Source organism: Dryas octopetala, chromosome 6 (genome assembly GCF_963921425.1).
Source record: "Dryas octopetala chromosome 6, drDryOcto1.1, whole genome shotgun sequence".
Classification (NCBI taxonomy): Eukaryota; Viridiplantae; Streptophyta; class Magnoliopsida; order Rosales; family Rosaceae; genus Dryas; species Dryas octopetala.
This window is the reverse complement of record NC_141371.1, coordinates 15,833,878-15,848,389: the sequence shown is the minus strand read 5'-3', so window position 1 is coordinate 15,848,389 and position 14,512 is coordinate 15,833,878. Positions and strand designations below refer to the sequence as shown.

The 14,512-nt window shown below is 36.2% G+C and overlaps 1 pseudogene; it reads right to left on the bottom strand.

The window, feature by feature from the left end:
• Positions 1 to 104: 104 nt before the first annotated feature.
• LOC147282791 (protein DETOXIFICATION 21-like) lies at positions 105 to 9,286 on the bottom strand (annotated as a pseudogene).
• Between the last annotated feature and the right edge of the window lie 5,226 nt (positions 9,287 to 14,512).

The window sequence follows — 14,512 nt, the reverse complement described above, 5'->3', positions numbered from 1 at the left end:
TCAAATGGCCAAAATCAGTAGATTATTAATGAAAACTTACAAAATTAAAGAAAAAGAAACAAAGACAAAAAACCAAAAACCAAAAACAAAACAAGCAAAAATTCTTACCAAAGCATAACACCAGATGACAGAGAAAGGTTGATGATAACCCAGAGATCTTTGAAAGCTAAGACCGAGAAACCTTTCCACGTCTCTGGGCATCCTCCACATGTAACAAACAAAAACTGACCCAGGTTGGGTATCCAAAATGCTAAAATTGTCGACACCATTGCACCAGGAATCCCAAACTTAAATCTCACAGTCAAAAGCCATGAAATGAGGATGTGGATTGCAAGTGAAAATGCTGACAAGTAAGCAATGATCATATTTATGCTTTGTGCTTGTAAGTACATTTGGCAGGTAAAGGATATAACAAAGGCAAAAATCACAGGGATTATCCAGAGAGAAATATATCCTGCCACTTGTGCAATATTCTCTTCTTGGCCTAAAGCCTCTAAAATTGGGGTTGTAAAGATACAAATGGGAATAAGGAAGAATGCGGTCACAAACAATACTATCCATGACCTTTGAAGATATATCCCAAGCATATGGTATTGTTTTGCACCATAGGATTGACCACAAAGAGTTTCCAACGCACTAGCCATGCCCAGCTGTAGATAAGAGATGCATCATTCAGATCACATTGCAAAGCCACAGAAACTAATTTCATGTTGTAATAGAGCAGATGACTGCATTTAACTAATTTCATGTTGTAGCCACAGAGAAGGATGGTTAAATTATCTCACATTGCGTCAATAATTTGGAAAACAGATGCTAAATTAGAATGTAGTTGGGGTATTTACAGTCACGTAAGACAATATATAATCTGGGATTCTAGTTTTATTGACTTCCCTATGTAATGCATTTCATAGATTTATATGATGTGTCATAAACTAAAAGAAACTTGACTAATTAGCAACTGCTAATCTTCAAAGCCATATATTTGAATTTTGTTCATTTGCAGTACAATGACAACAAACCAACAGCACTAATAAGTGAAAAGCAATTGACTTTGAATACCCAACACAAACACGAATGTTGAAACTTCATCTACTTATAAACTAAAGATTCTTAGTACTATACAAACTTAGCTTCTAATATTTCTTCAAATGTTGTAATTATACAAGTGAAAAATTGAACGAAAACAGAAGCAAGAGAATGCAAATTAATGTACCGTGAGGCCTGCAGAATCACATATTATGTTTAATAAAGCTGAGGCCTCTATTACAGGACTAAACAGGTTCTCTGCCATTCAGTGAAGTTATAAACCTCGAATATTTTGTTCTACATTAATGTCTTATATATATTGGCTAGCTTTGTTTCATTTTTGATATATTGCCTAGCTTTATAGTAGCATGTAGAAGTTATAAGTTTCATGTGAATATACAAAAATTGTTGGTATGCATGTGAACAAGTCTGTGGAAAGGGAGCAAAGTGTTTTTTTAATCAATCTCACATGTGAAGCTGTTTATGGATACATTATACACACTAGCTACAAAAAGTAACTGGAGCCAAAACATACCAAGATATATGCCATTTGCAAAACTCACAAGTACAGTGTATACAAGTGAAAATGCAGCTAATTCAGTAGAACCAATGTGACCAATGAAGGCTTGACTGATGACATTTAATCCAAAAGTGGAGAATCTGGTAAATATAGCAGGAGCAGCCACCACCCAGATCTTCTTGGTTTCACTTCATACCTTGTATTTGAAAGACAAATCCTCATCAACATTCTCTGTGATGTCTTCCTTCATATTTAGTTCTCTGTAACCTGCAAAATACACATGATTCCCTTTAGCAAAGACTGGAAATAATTCTCATGGGGAAGAAAAAAGTGCATGGATTTTCAAATGACGATCTGATATTTTAAAAAGAGAGCCGTGAAATATTTATATTTATACAGACTTTTTCAGAGTTTTTACGTGATCAACACAAAATTTTATCAACTTTGACAGAGTTAAGTGATAGGCTTTTGCATAATTTATATTGAGTCTAACAGAGCTTCAGAGAATTTTTTTCATCCATTTATATAAATCAGCTGTGCAAATGACATAAACTAGTTAATACTTCCAAATGATTAATAACAGTTTTTTTTTAGCAAGATATCCACCTGAACTTTAACTCGATTTGCATGTTATCACCTAAATTAAAAATTAAAGCAAGTTGCCTCCTCAATTAAATTTTGTTTGCAAGTTACCACCTCCATCTAAATCCTCATGGGTTTTTTGGTCTTTTCATAGAGAAGAACTTGGGTGAGGAAGCTTTTGCCACCTCAGCATGCTGAGTGACAAGGCCTAACTAATTACGAGTGACCACATGTACAACCATTTTTCTATTTCTATTTTCCAATTTTTACAAACTTTGAAAATTAATTAAAAATAGTTTCAGACTTAGAAAAATACACGAAAAATTCTTACGGACTCGTCTTGACTAATACTAATTTATTATGAAGTTAAATTACCAATTTGCCCTCTAAGAATTTCCAGAAAATTTAGGAAGTCCAAATTTATTTCTAAAAAATTAAAATACTCTAGACTCTTTAAAAATTCATAGGATAATCTCCCAAACTCCAAAAAATACAAGGTCTGCACCACTGGTCTTCTAAAACTTAACACTACCTTTTTCGTGAACATTTGCTATCCAAAAGACCTCTAGGTCTTAGAGGAAAATAAATTCAAGAAAAATTCTAGAATTTTCGTAAAGTCTCGAAAGAATATATTCTCTAAAACAGGTTTTTGGTAATTTTCAAAATATTTTTTTGAATTCTTCTAGGACTTTACGGAAATTCTATAATTTTTATAGAATTTATTTTATGGAGGTAAATTTATTTTAATTTTTTAGAAATAAATTTGGACTTCCCAAATTTTTTGGAAACTCTCAGAGGGCAATTGGTAATTTGACTCTACAGTAAATTAGTATTATTCAAGACGAGTTCATAAGAATTTTTTCGTATATTTTTCTAAGTCTAGAACTATTTTTAATTAATTTTCAAAGTTTGTAAAAATAGGAAAATAGAAATAGAAGAATGGTTGTACATGTGGCCACTTATAATTGGTTGGGCCTTGCCACTCAGCATGCTAAGGTGGCAAAAGCTTCCCCACCCAAGTTCTTCTCTATTAAAATATCAAAAAACTCATAAGAATTTGGATGAAAGTGGTAACTTGCAAACAAAATTTAATTTAGGAGGTAACTTGCTTCAAGTTTTAATTTAGGTGGTAACATACAAATCGAGTCAAAGTTCAGGTGGGTATCTTGCTAAAAAGCCTTAATAACTTAACTACAATACTAATCCCTATAACTAGGAGGTGCTTTCCGGTCTTTCACTTGCGCAGTTGAGGCTTCAGCAATAGCAAGCCCATCCACCACCACCCAAATTAATGTTAGCAAACTTAAGATGAATATTTGGACAAAAACAACTATACATACACTTTGTATCAAGTCCATCATCACATCAATCCTTGTATTGTCTCCTACCAACAAAAAGGATTCCTTTCTAACCAATTTTATATATTTAGGGAAAAACAAAACAAGATTAAAACTTTGCAGCATGAGATGCACAATTTGAGAGGAAGAACTAGAAAAATATTCTAGTGAGAGAGAGAGAGAGAGAGAGAGAGAGAGAGAGTCACAGCCTCACAGGAGTTACTTAGCAGGGAGAGTCAGAGTCCCCAAGCAATCACCAAAATTGTTTTGGGAGTAGTACTCTAGTCTAGTTACTATAGTCTAGTCTTAGGAGTTGTTTTTTGCTCATGCAGAGGAAGTGGAAGAGAGAGATATCAGGTATTTAAGGCCAAGGTACAGTCCGCAGAACACAAGACCTCGGACCACTAAAGTAAACAGAATCTCCAACAGGCAACAGTCCAGCCCCATCGGACTATTTCAATACTACAAGCCACGTATTTGGGAGCAATACACTATCAGGTATTATTATTAGAGGGCTGCTATTTGCACACCCTTAAATTTCTTTTTGCACACCCTTTCTAAACAAAAAAAAAAAAAAAAACTCAAGGGAAAAGCCCATTTGGCCCTCCCCTCACCCTCACCCACACACCCCCATCCCCATCTCCCCCCCTCCCCCGTACACACCCCATCTTCCCATCTCCATCTTTTTTTTTTTCTTCTTCACCATCGAAGCCCACCCCCCACCCTCCACCCTCCTCTCTCTCTCTCTCTCTCTCTCTCTCTCTCTCTCTCTCTCTCTCTCTCTCTCTCTCTCTCCTTCCTCTCTCCTCTCACCCAAGCAAACAACCAAAAAAAAAAAATTTGCAGCGGGTTCGGCGGACCAGTGCCGAACCCGCTGGTTTCGTTCGATAGGTACCCGCCGAATAGAATAGGATTGTTCGGTGGGTACCTACCGAACGAAACCACTGGGTTCGGCATTGGTCCACCGAACCCGCTCCAATTTTTTTTTTTGTTGGTTTTCTTCTCCGGTGAGCTGGGTAGGTTAGGTGGTCGGCATGGTCTTGGTGGCTATGCATGCATGTGTGCAAGTTGGGTGGGGGGAAGAGCGAGGGAGGGGGTGGGTTGTGTATGGAAGTTTGTGGTCTGTGGGGGTGGGCTGTGGGGGTGTGGCAGGGGGAGGGGAGGGCGATGGCAGAAGGAAGAAGAGAAATGGAAGGAGAAAAAGGAAAGGAGAGGGGGAGAGAGAGAAGAGAAGGGAAGGGTTGAGCCGCCGGCAACCTTGCCGGCGGTGGGGGTGGCTGAGGGAGGTGTCGGGGTGGGGTGTGTGTTGTCTGGGTTTTGGGAGGGGTGTGTATAAGTTGGGATATTTTGGTAATTGGGAGGGGTGTGTATATGAGAAATGTTAATTGTTGGAGGAGTGTGGGGGTGTGAAGTGAGAAAAAGTGAGGAAAGGGTGTGCAAAAAGAAATTTAGGGGTGTGCAAATAGCAGCACTCTATTATTAAAGTACACATCATATTATATTATAGTAAAAATCCCATGAGCCTCTTATCCATTCTCATTCGATCACGGTGGAAAGCAAGTAAAAATAGAAAAACTCACATTGGGTTTAGGGATAATTAGGCTCGAATTGATGACTTCCACCATGTCAAGGTGACACTCAACCGCTGAGTTATAGCTCTTCCCTTAGACCAACTAATGAACTCAGGATATAAAGCAGCTTAATGCATGTGACTTGAGACACAAGGACGAATCCATAATTTTAAAATGGGGTGAGCTAAACTTAGCTTACGAGTAAAACTCAATCGTATGAATGAATTTTATTAGCAAAAAAAAAAAAAAAAGTTATACCTAGTTAGAGAGAACATAATGAGCCTTACTCTAAAAATGCATATCTAAACAAAAAAAAATCGCACAAAAAAAAAAGGATAGCAATACAACAATTAAACATGTAATGCAAATACAATATAATACTATCTAAGTTGGGCTCTAGATATATAATACCTTTTAAAATTTCTAATTTTAATAGATAGTTGAGTAAAAAAAAAAAAAAGTATAGAGATTGGGTGCAAATACACATATAATACCTTAGCGGCTTGGCACCCTTGGAGATTAGAGAGTTGAGCTATTTGTTTGGGGACGGAGAAATGAGTTTTGGAGTTGCATAGGAAATAAGTTGAAGCAAGTGGGGATCTATGGGCTGTTTTTGGGAGAAGTGGAAATAAAAGTAATTTTATTTCATTAAACAAAAAGGCAGTAGCTGTGCATGTCACTACGCGAGAAGTTGCTCCTCAGCAGAAAAAAAAAAATACTTAAACAGATAGTGCACTAATATTTGTAGTGAGTTGTATAATCATAACCATGACTATAATCATAACGTGCATAAACTGTGGGCAGTGGGCTTGGATGGAAATTGGGTGGGCTAAGCTACCTAGATAAGTTATAAAAACCAAAAAAGATGGTGCACGAATATTTGTAGTGAGTTGTATAATCATAACAATGACTATAATCATAACGTGCATAAACTGTGGGCAGTGGGCTTGGGATGGAAATTGGGTGGGCTAAGCCACCTAGATAAGTTATAAAAACCCAAAAAAGATAGTGCACTAATAATTGTAGTTAGTTGTACACTCATAACCATGACTATAATCATAACGTGCATTCGTCCCTGCTTGTGAGGTCGTATAATCGTAACCATGACTGAAAATAATAGTGCACTAATATTTGTAGTGAGTTGTATAATCATCAATTAAAAGACCCTTGGCCGAAAGAAAAAAAAAAATATCAATTAAAAGACAACTTTCAATAATTAAGCTTTTGCACCCCTGCCTTACTCTCCAAGTCTCCATAAATATTGCTTTGTGTTTTAGTTTATGGTCCACGAAAATATATATCAATATCTGGCTCTGCCCCTGTCCAAGGGTCAAACAATAGAAAATTATTGAAAAATTCTAAGTGAGAGTTAAACTCTTTCATTGCCACCAAGCTCTTTTTCATTTATTTTTCTCCTTAAAGAGTCAAAATATAATTTTTAGTTTTATGTTTGTTTAATTTTATGATATTAATTAATTAGAGTTTATTGGGATTTATTAGTGTAAGATTTTGCATGTATAGTCTATAGTGTTTGAGCTAGAATTTAGAATTGATTACTTTATGGTGTGGTGTAGAATCGTCATCATAAAACATTATGGTTTGTGATTTAGTATCATATTTTGGGCTTTGTCCAAAATTTGGGAATTAAGCATTAAACCACAACTCGTTTGACCATTTGATATCATCATGATTATTTTACTGTTTATTGGAAATACAGTGTTTGTCAATCTATTTATTTGGACATAGTTAGATGACTAAATAATTCCCGATTTAGTTCATTTTCTTGTAAGGGTGATCCTTGAGTGTGGATCTAACAAATGGACGGTTGCATCATTAAATTATATCCCTTTTATTCTTATAAAAAAGGAATACCTTTTAAGAAGCTCCTCCTATATATGTAGGGCTATTATGTTGAGGCATACCTAATCTTAAGCATAATGAGGTACAGTTTGTAGAACCTACTCTGCATTGTAGTTTGATATATGATCAAAAGCGTCAATTTTCTAAGTCTCAATTTAAGGATCATCCTTGCAGAATATTAAACAAAATATTAGACATCTAACTGTGACCAAATAAATAGGCAAATATAGTGATTTTGGTAAATACTTGAAATGATGACCATTTAATCAAATAGTTAAGCAATGTTTGATTTGTCTAATTTTTTGCAAGAATAATCCTTAAATTAAAATTTAAAAAATAGTCAGTCGATCATTCAAATAAAATACGGAGTGGGTCTCACAAACCATACCTCATTATGCCTAAAATGAGGTACACCTTAATGGAATGGCACTCTACATATATATGTATATAGAGAGAGAGCTTCAAGTGTGGAATCCTACATTTAGACTTCCTTGTAGGATCCCTCATGGGGCCCACTCTACATTATATTTTGATAATCAGAATCGTCTACTTTTTTGGTCTCTATTGAAGGATCGTGCTTGCTAAAAATTAGGTTAATCAGAAATCATTTTACCGTTAATTAAATGATCACCATTTCAAGTGTTTATCAAAAATATTTTGTTCGTCTATTTATTTAATTAAAGTTTGATAGCTTAATGGTTTCTGATTTGCTTAATTTTTTGCAATGATAATCTTTGAATATAGATTTAAAAAATAAATGGTTCGGATTGTTGAAATACAATGTGGATTGTGGAGTAAGCCCCACTTTGGGATCCCACAAATAAGCCTAAATGTGAGATCTCACACATGAAGGGAGATCTCACACATGAAGGGGCCTGGATATATATATATATATATATATATATATATACAGAGAGCTTCAAATATGGGATCCCACATTTCGGATTATTTGTGGGACCCCTTATGAGACCCACTCCACATTGAATTTTAACGATCTGAATCGTCTACTTTTATTGTCTCCATTGAAAAATAGTGCTTGCAAAGAATTAGGATAATCAAAAACCATTTGACCATTGATAAATGATCACCATTATCGAAAATATTTTGTTCGTCTATTTATTTGATCAAAGTTTGATAATTTAATGGTTTCCGATTTGCTTAATTTTTTGCAAGGATATCCTTGAATATAGACTTAAAAAATAGACGGTTCGAATCATTAAAATACAATGTGGATTGTGAAATGGGCCCCACATTGGGATCCTACAAATAAGCCTAAATGTGGGATCTCACAATTGAAGGAACCTGTATATATAAATATATATATATAGGCCTCTTCAATTGTGGGATCCCATAAATAGTTTTATTTGTGGGATCCCTCATATGGCTCACTTTATATAGTATTTCAACGATCCAAATCATCTATTCTTTAGATCTCTATTCAAATACCATCGCAAAAAATTAGCCAAATCGAAAATCAATTGCCTATCTAACTTTGATCAAACAAATACATGAACCAAATATTTTTGACAAAACCATCTATTTGTTTGATCAAAGTTAAATGGGCAAATCATTTCGATTTGGCTAATTTTTTGTGAGAATGATCTATGAATAGAGGCTTAAAAAATAGACAGTTCGGATTGTTGAAAAATTACATGGAGTGGGCTCATTCGCCCCATCCCACATTTAACACTAAATGTGGGATCCCACACTTGAAGCTCCCTGTGTATATATATATATATATATATAGAACTTTAGGTGTAGGTGTTCGTTATATTTTACTACTTGCAGTGCATGAATCTATATATAATATAGATGACAAACAAGGTTGGTCCTACGAGGACTAATTAAAATCTTCAAATAATAAACCTTAGAGCTAAAACAAAACAAGAAAATAAAACACAAGTGGCTGCCCAAGTTGTCACACCTAGGGCAGCTACTTACTGAAATGAAACACACACACACACACATGAGTTGGATGAGGTTTGTATGACTTGAAAACAACAAATTAAACCTACTTTAAAGACTAAGATGCGCAACTAGTAGAGAGGATGAAAACAGCAAGTTATCTTGTGAAAATAGATGGATGATGATACTAGGACTCTAGGACTTTACCACTAGATCTTGTACTCAATGTCATAGTGCAATTTCTAAAACCTTTACTTCCTATTGATGATAGCATTCGCATATTCACCTATGGCATAGCATGAAATGCATGATTCCCCAAATGTACAAACTAATGCATAGCGTCTACCCTAGTTTTGTACCCTAAATGCAACCTAGGTGTCACGGGCTCACTTTTTACGCAGCGGAATTTGCCCGTGCGGCGCCAAGATTCCTCTGAATCAAGGCCAGCATCCTTTCTCTGTGCTCTTTTTAAGATTTTGACCCATTCGTTGCCTTCTTGAGGCTTGCCAGCAAGAACTACTCATCTCGAGTCTCGCTCATAGCGACTATACGATTGCTTCCTTGTGCCAAGGTTCTCAGCCAAGACACTCGCCCGATCGATAGGTTCTCATGACGCCGGCATTCCATTCTCACATGTCGGGTCTTACTTTGCTCCCACGTCTCATTTGTCATGGCACTAAGGGCTAGCTCGCGCCCATAGTCCTTTCCTCGAGTTGAACATGCAAGCCAACTTGCAAGCATGCCACCCGAGTGAGCAACTCTTCTCCAATGCCCTACATTAACTTTCTCTCGTTGGCACGGGGTCGCCCCTCCCGTGCCTGCTAGCATCATGTATTGTGCATGGCCGAACCCAAGCCGATGCCCTCGTTGAGTACTACATGGCCAATGTGCACCATCAAGTCTCCGGGAGTTCACATGTAGTGGGCGTGATGTGCATACGGTGCGGCATAAGGGAATTCCTCTTGTAGCCTTGTGTGCGCGCGCCCAGCGCAATACAAGCACTCCCGCTCGCTTGTACTGTCCGTGGGACCTCCTGTCCCACGGAGACACATGACCGCCCTCCGGAAGTCATGTGCCCGCCCCCTAGGTCCCCAAAGGTTCCTAGAGTAGCTCGCTTAACGCTTCATGGGTGTGAGCGTTGGGGGTGGTGGAGAGCCTGACACCATGTCTCCCCCTAAAGAGCATTTTATGACTTTCTTCACAAAGCAGGAGAAAATATCAACTTGCGCGATGAGTCATAATTGGCCATAATTAATTCATCCGAACTCTGAATGACGAACCGTCAGTTGCGTTGGACTCATTTCGACCTCCTGGATTTACCGGTATTTTTAGATTTTCCAAATTCCAACCGAAAGACTCCGAAACAGCCAAATTACAAAATTACCCTTCCACGCGCACAACCCGGCCACTCTTCGCCAAACAATTGCTATTCTCTTGCCATTTGACCCTCCATACTTCATATTAATGTCACGGAAGCACAACTCTAAGTGCGGACCATGATACTAGGCATGGCATCTACCTAAGAATGCAGCAAGGTCCATTAATACACAAATGAGATTATGAATGTAAATAAAACCCTAAGGCATGGCGTCTACCTTAGGTGATTTAGTATTGATTTCACACAATTAGAATTCAGCCAATTACTAAATCCTAAGTTGTTTATCACTTGTATTAGGGGCTAATTGGTTGTCCTCACCCTAAATTGATTAATTCTAGATGCAATAACCCTAGGTGATCAAGGATTGTAAACACATAAAGAACAATGATAAAAGTGAAATCAAAATCATCAAATCCATGAAATTAAACAAACAGCAACTACATCACCAATCCATTGAATATTCTGCCTAGGGCTGAACCCTAGGCCCTAGAAAACGTGATTAGTTCATGCTAGAAAACAAGAACATCAAAGAAATCATGTTTTTCATCTCCAAAATTACAAGAAAAGAGGAGAAGAAAAGCCAAAACCCTAGGAGAGCTCACGCCTCCAAGCTGCAGCCCCTCTCTCTCTTTTTCTGATTTTTCTCCCAGTATGGGAACCTTAGAACTCAGCAAGATTTTGGTTTAAATAGGTAAGTGTAGCTGATCCCTATAGACTTGCATGTAGCTGATTTCCTCCCCTAATAAGCCTCCAATAAATCAGAAATTAAAAGGAGATAATTAAGAAAATTAAAAATCTGATTTTAAGAGCCAAATTAGGAAGGAAAATCTTTGCAAGGTGCGGCCAGCCATTCACTTAGCACACACGCCACTTCTCTTATGGTTTGGGCTGGGCTTTCACCTTTTTTCGTACTCTTGGACCCTCTCTTGGTCTTGGGCTTCTCTTTAAACAAAAAATACTCATTTAAGCTCAAAATAGGCTGATTTGCATCCATTTGTTACCTATGGGCTTTCCACCTACAAAAGAGAGAAACACAAATAAATAACACAAAATATAGGGACTAAGTACTAAGTACTAAATACATGAAGATAGAGGGCCTAAACTGCACACATTTAAGGACCCAACAGTAGGATTCCACATTTAGGCTTATTTGTGGGATCCTCATGGGGGCTACTCTACATTGTATTTTAACGATCTGAACCGTCTACTTTTTTTGTCTTCATTGAATGATCGTATTTGCAAAAAATTATGTTAATCGGAAACCATTTGACCATTGATTAAATGATCACCATTTTAAGTGTTTATCGAAAATATTTTGTTTGTCTATTTATTTGATCAAAGTTTGATAGCTTAATTGTTTCCGATTTGCTTAATTTTTTGCAAGGATAATCTTTGAATGTAAATTAAAAAATAGACAATTAGAATTTTTGAAATCTAATGTGGATTGTGGAGTGGCCTCCACATTAGGATCCCACAAATAAGCCTAAATGTGGGATCTCACACATGAAAGGGCCTGTATATATATATATATATATATATATATATATATACAAAGAGCTTCAGGTGTGGGATCCCACATTTAGGCTTATTTGTGGGATCCCTCATGGGGCTCACTCCACATTGTATTTTATCGATCCGAACCATCTACTTTTTTAGTCTCCATTGAAGGATCGTGCTCAGAAAAAATTAGGTTAATCAGAAATCATTTAACTGTTGATTAAATGATCACCATTTCAAGTGTTTATCGAAAATATTTTGTTCGTCTATTTATTTAATAAAAGTTTGATAACTTAATGGTTTCTGATTTGCTTAATTTTTTGAAAGGATGATCTTTGAATATAAACTTAAAAAATAGACGGTTCGGATCGTTAAAATACTATATGAAGTGGGCCAAATGAGGAATCCCATAAATAAGCCTAAATATGGGATCTCACATCTGAAGGGACCTATATATATACAGGACCCTTCCGTGCATATTTAAGGGATCTCTCATGGGGCCCACTCCATAGAGTATTTTTTATAATCGGAACCATTTATTATTATTTTTTTTCATTGAAGTATCATTCTTGCAAAAATTAGGAAAATAAAAAATCATTTGACTGTTGATTAAATGATCACAATTTCAAGTGTTTATCGAAAACATTTTGCTCGTCTATTTGTTTCATCAGTCATCACAATTAGATATCTTAATGATTTCCGATTTGTCTAATTTTTTTTATAAAATCATCTTTGAATAGACACCAACAAAATAGACGGATAATTGAAATACAACATAGAATGAGCCTTATGAGAAATCTCTTAACGGAAGGGGCTTATATATATATATATATATATACAGCCTCCTTCCAATAAGAGATCCCTCATTTAGTATTAAATGAGGGATCCCCCTTGTAGGGCCCACATGAGTCGTTTTGTGTCGATCCGAACCGTCTATTTTTTACATCTTCATTGATAAATCATTCTTGGAAAAAATCAGTCAAATCAGAAACCATATACCCGTTTGATTAAGCGATCAAAGTTTAGGTGTTTATAAACGAACTTGTTGTTCATCCATTTATTTGATTCAAATTATATATCTTAACGGTTTTCAATTCAGCTAATTTTTACAAAGATGATCTATCAATGGAGATGTAAAAAATAGATGGTTCTGATCGACATAAAATGATCCGTGTGGACTCCACAAAGGGATCCCTTATTTAGTGTCCCTCATTTAACACTAAATGAGGAATCCCTTATTGAAAGAGAGCTATATATATATATATATAAGAATGCTCTAAAACTAACTAATTAATAAATTAATGCAAAACTAATCGTATTTTCAGGTCACCACATAACTACATAACTAATTTCATAACCTCATGTATATAAAAGTTTTTGTCGGTAGATAAAATTGGACTGTAGTTAATAATGTGCATCCGAGCTGGTGCCTAGTGGTAACTGGTAAAGCTAGCGGCCATGCAATCCATTCCAGTCAGACGTCTATTATGTAGTCTATTATGTTCTTAGCTTTTGTCTTTCTTATAGACCGAATACCAATAATTTGGTCTGCTCATTATTCATTAATGCTCTCATCGAACTGGTATCGATCTCTCTCTCTCTCTTCATCTTCCTCTTGCTCTGGTAGCTTGGAGCAAAACTCAACTACCAAAACTAGACTACTCCCAAAACAGTTTTGGTGATTGCTTGCTAAGGATAGCACTGAAATGGTCAACTTCGTTACTCTATAAGTCCTTGGCCTTGGCCTTTTCAGCAGCCGCTAAATAACTCCTGTGAGTCTCTCTCTCTCTCTCTCTCTCTCTCTCTCTCTCTCTCTTACTCTTTGGTTTTTTCCCTAAACATATATATGATATATAATTTGGTAGAAAGGTGTCCTTTTTGTTGGTCTGAGAAAGTACAAGAATTTGATGACTTACTTAATACAAAGTATATATATAGAGGGCCCTTCCAATAAGGATTCCTCATTTAGTGTTAAATGAGAGATCACCCTGTGTGGCCCACACCGGTCGTTTTGTATTAATCCGAACCGTCTATTGTTTACATCTCTATTGATAGATCATCCCTGCAAAAAATCAGCCAAATCGGAAATCGTTTACCCGTTCAATTAAGCGGTCAAAGTTTATGTGTTTATAGAAGTATTTGTTGTTCGTCCATTTGTTTTAAACTTTGACCGCTAAAACGAACGGGTAAACGATTTCTGATTTGGCTGATTTTTTGTAAGGATGATTTATCAATGGAGATGTAAAAAATGGACGGTTCGGATTAATATAAAACGACCGGTGTGGGCCACACAGGGTGATCCCTCATTTAACACTAAATGAGAGATCCCTTATTGGAAGGGCCCTGTATATATATATTGATCTTAATTTTGCTTGATCAACTGTTCAAGTAAAAGACCGGAATTGTCACAGTTAAAATGTTAGTATGGTAGTTAAGTTAATCATTTAATTTGCAAGTATTAACTTTGCTGTGTCAGTTGCACAGCTGAATTGTATAAATGAATGAAAAGAAGTAGATCTGTCAAACTCTGTTAGACTCAATATAGAATTTTGCAAAAGCCTATCACTTAACTCTCCATGGTCCATAGTCTATAATAGGCGTCAATAAATTAAAATCTGTGTCCATCACTTAAAAATATCTACGAAAACCTGTATAATATAAATCGAGTACACATCTAAATAAGTTATATTTCACAGCTCTCTTTTTAATATATCAGTGGATCATCATTTGAAAATCGATGCACTTTTTTCTTTACCAGGAGAAATACATTTCCAATCTTTGCTAAAGGGAAATCATATATATTTTGCAGGGTAAAGAGAGATATATACTTGCTCAA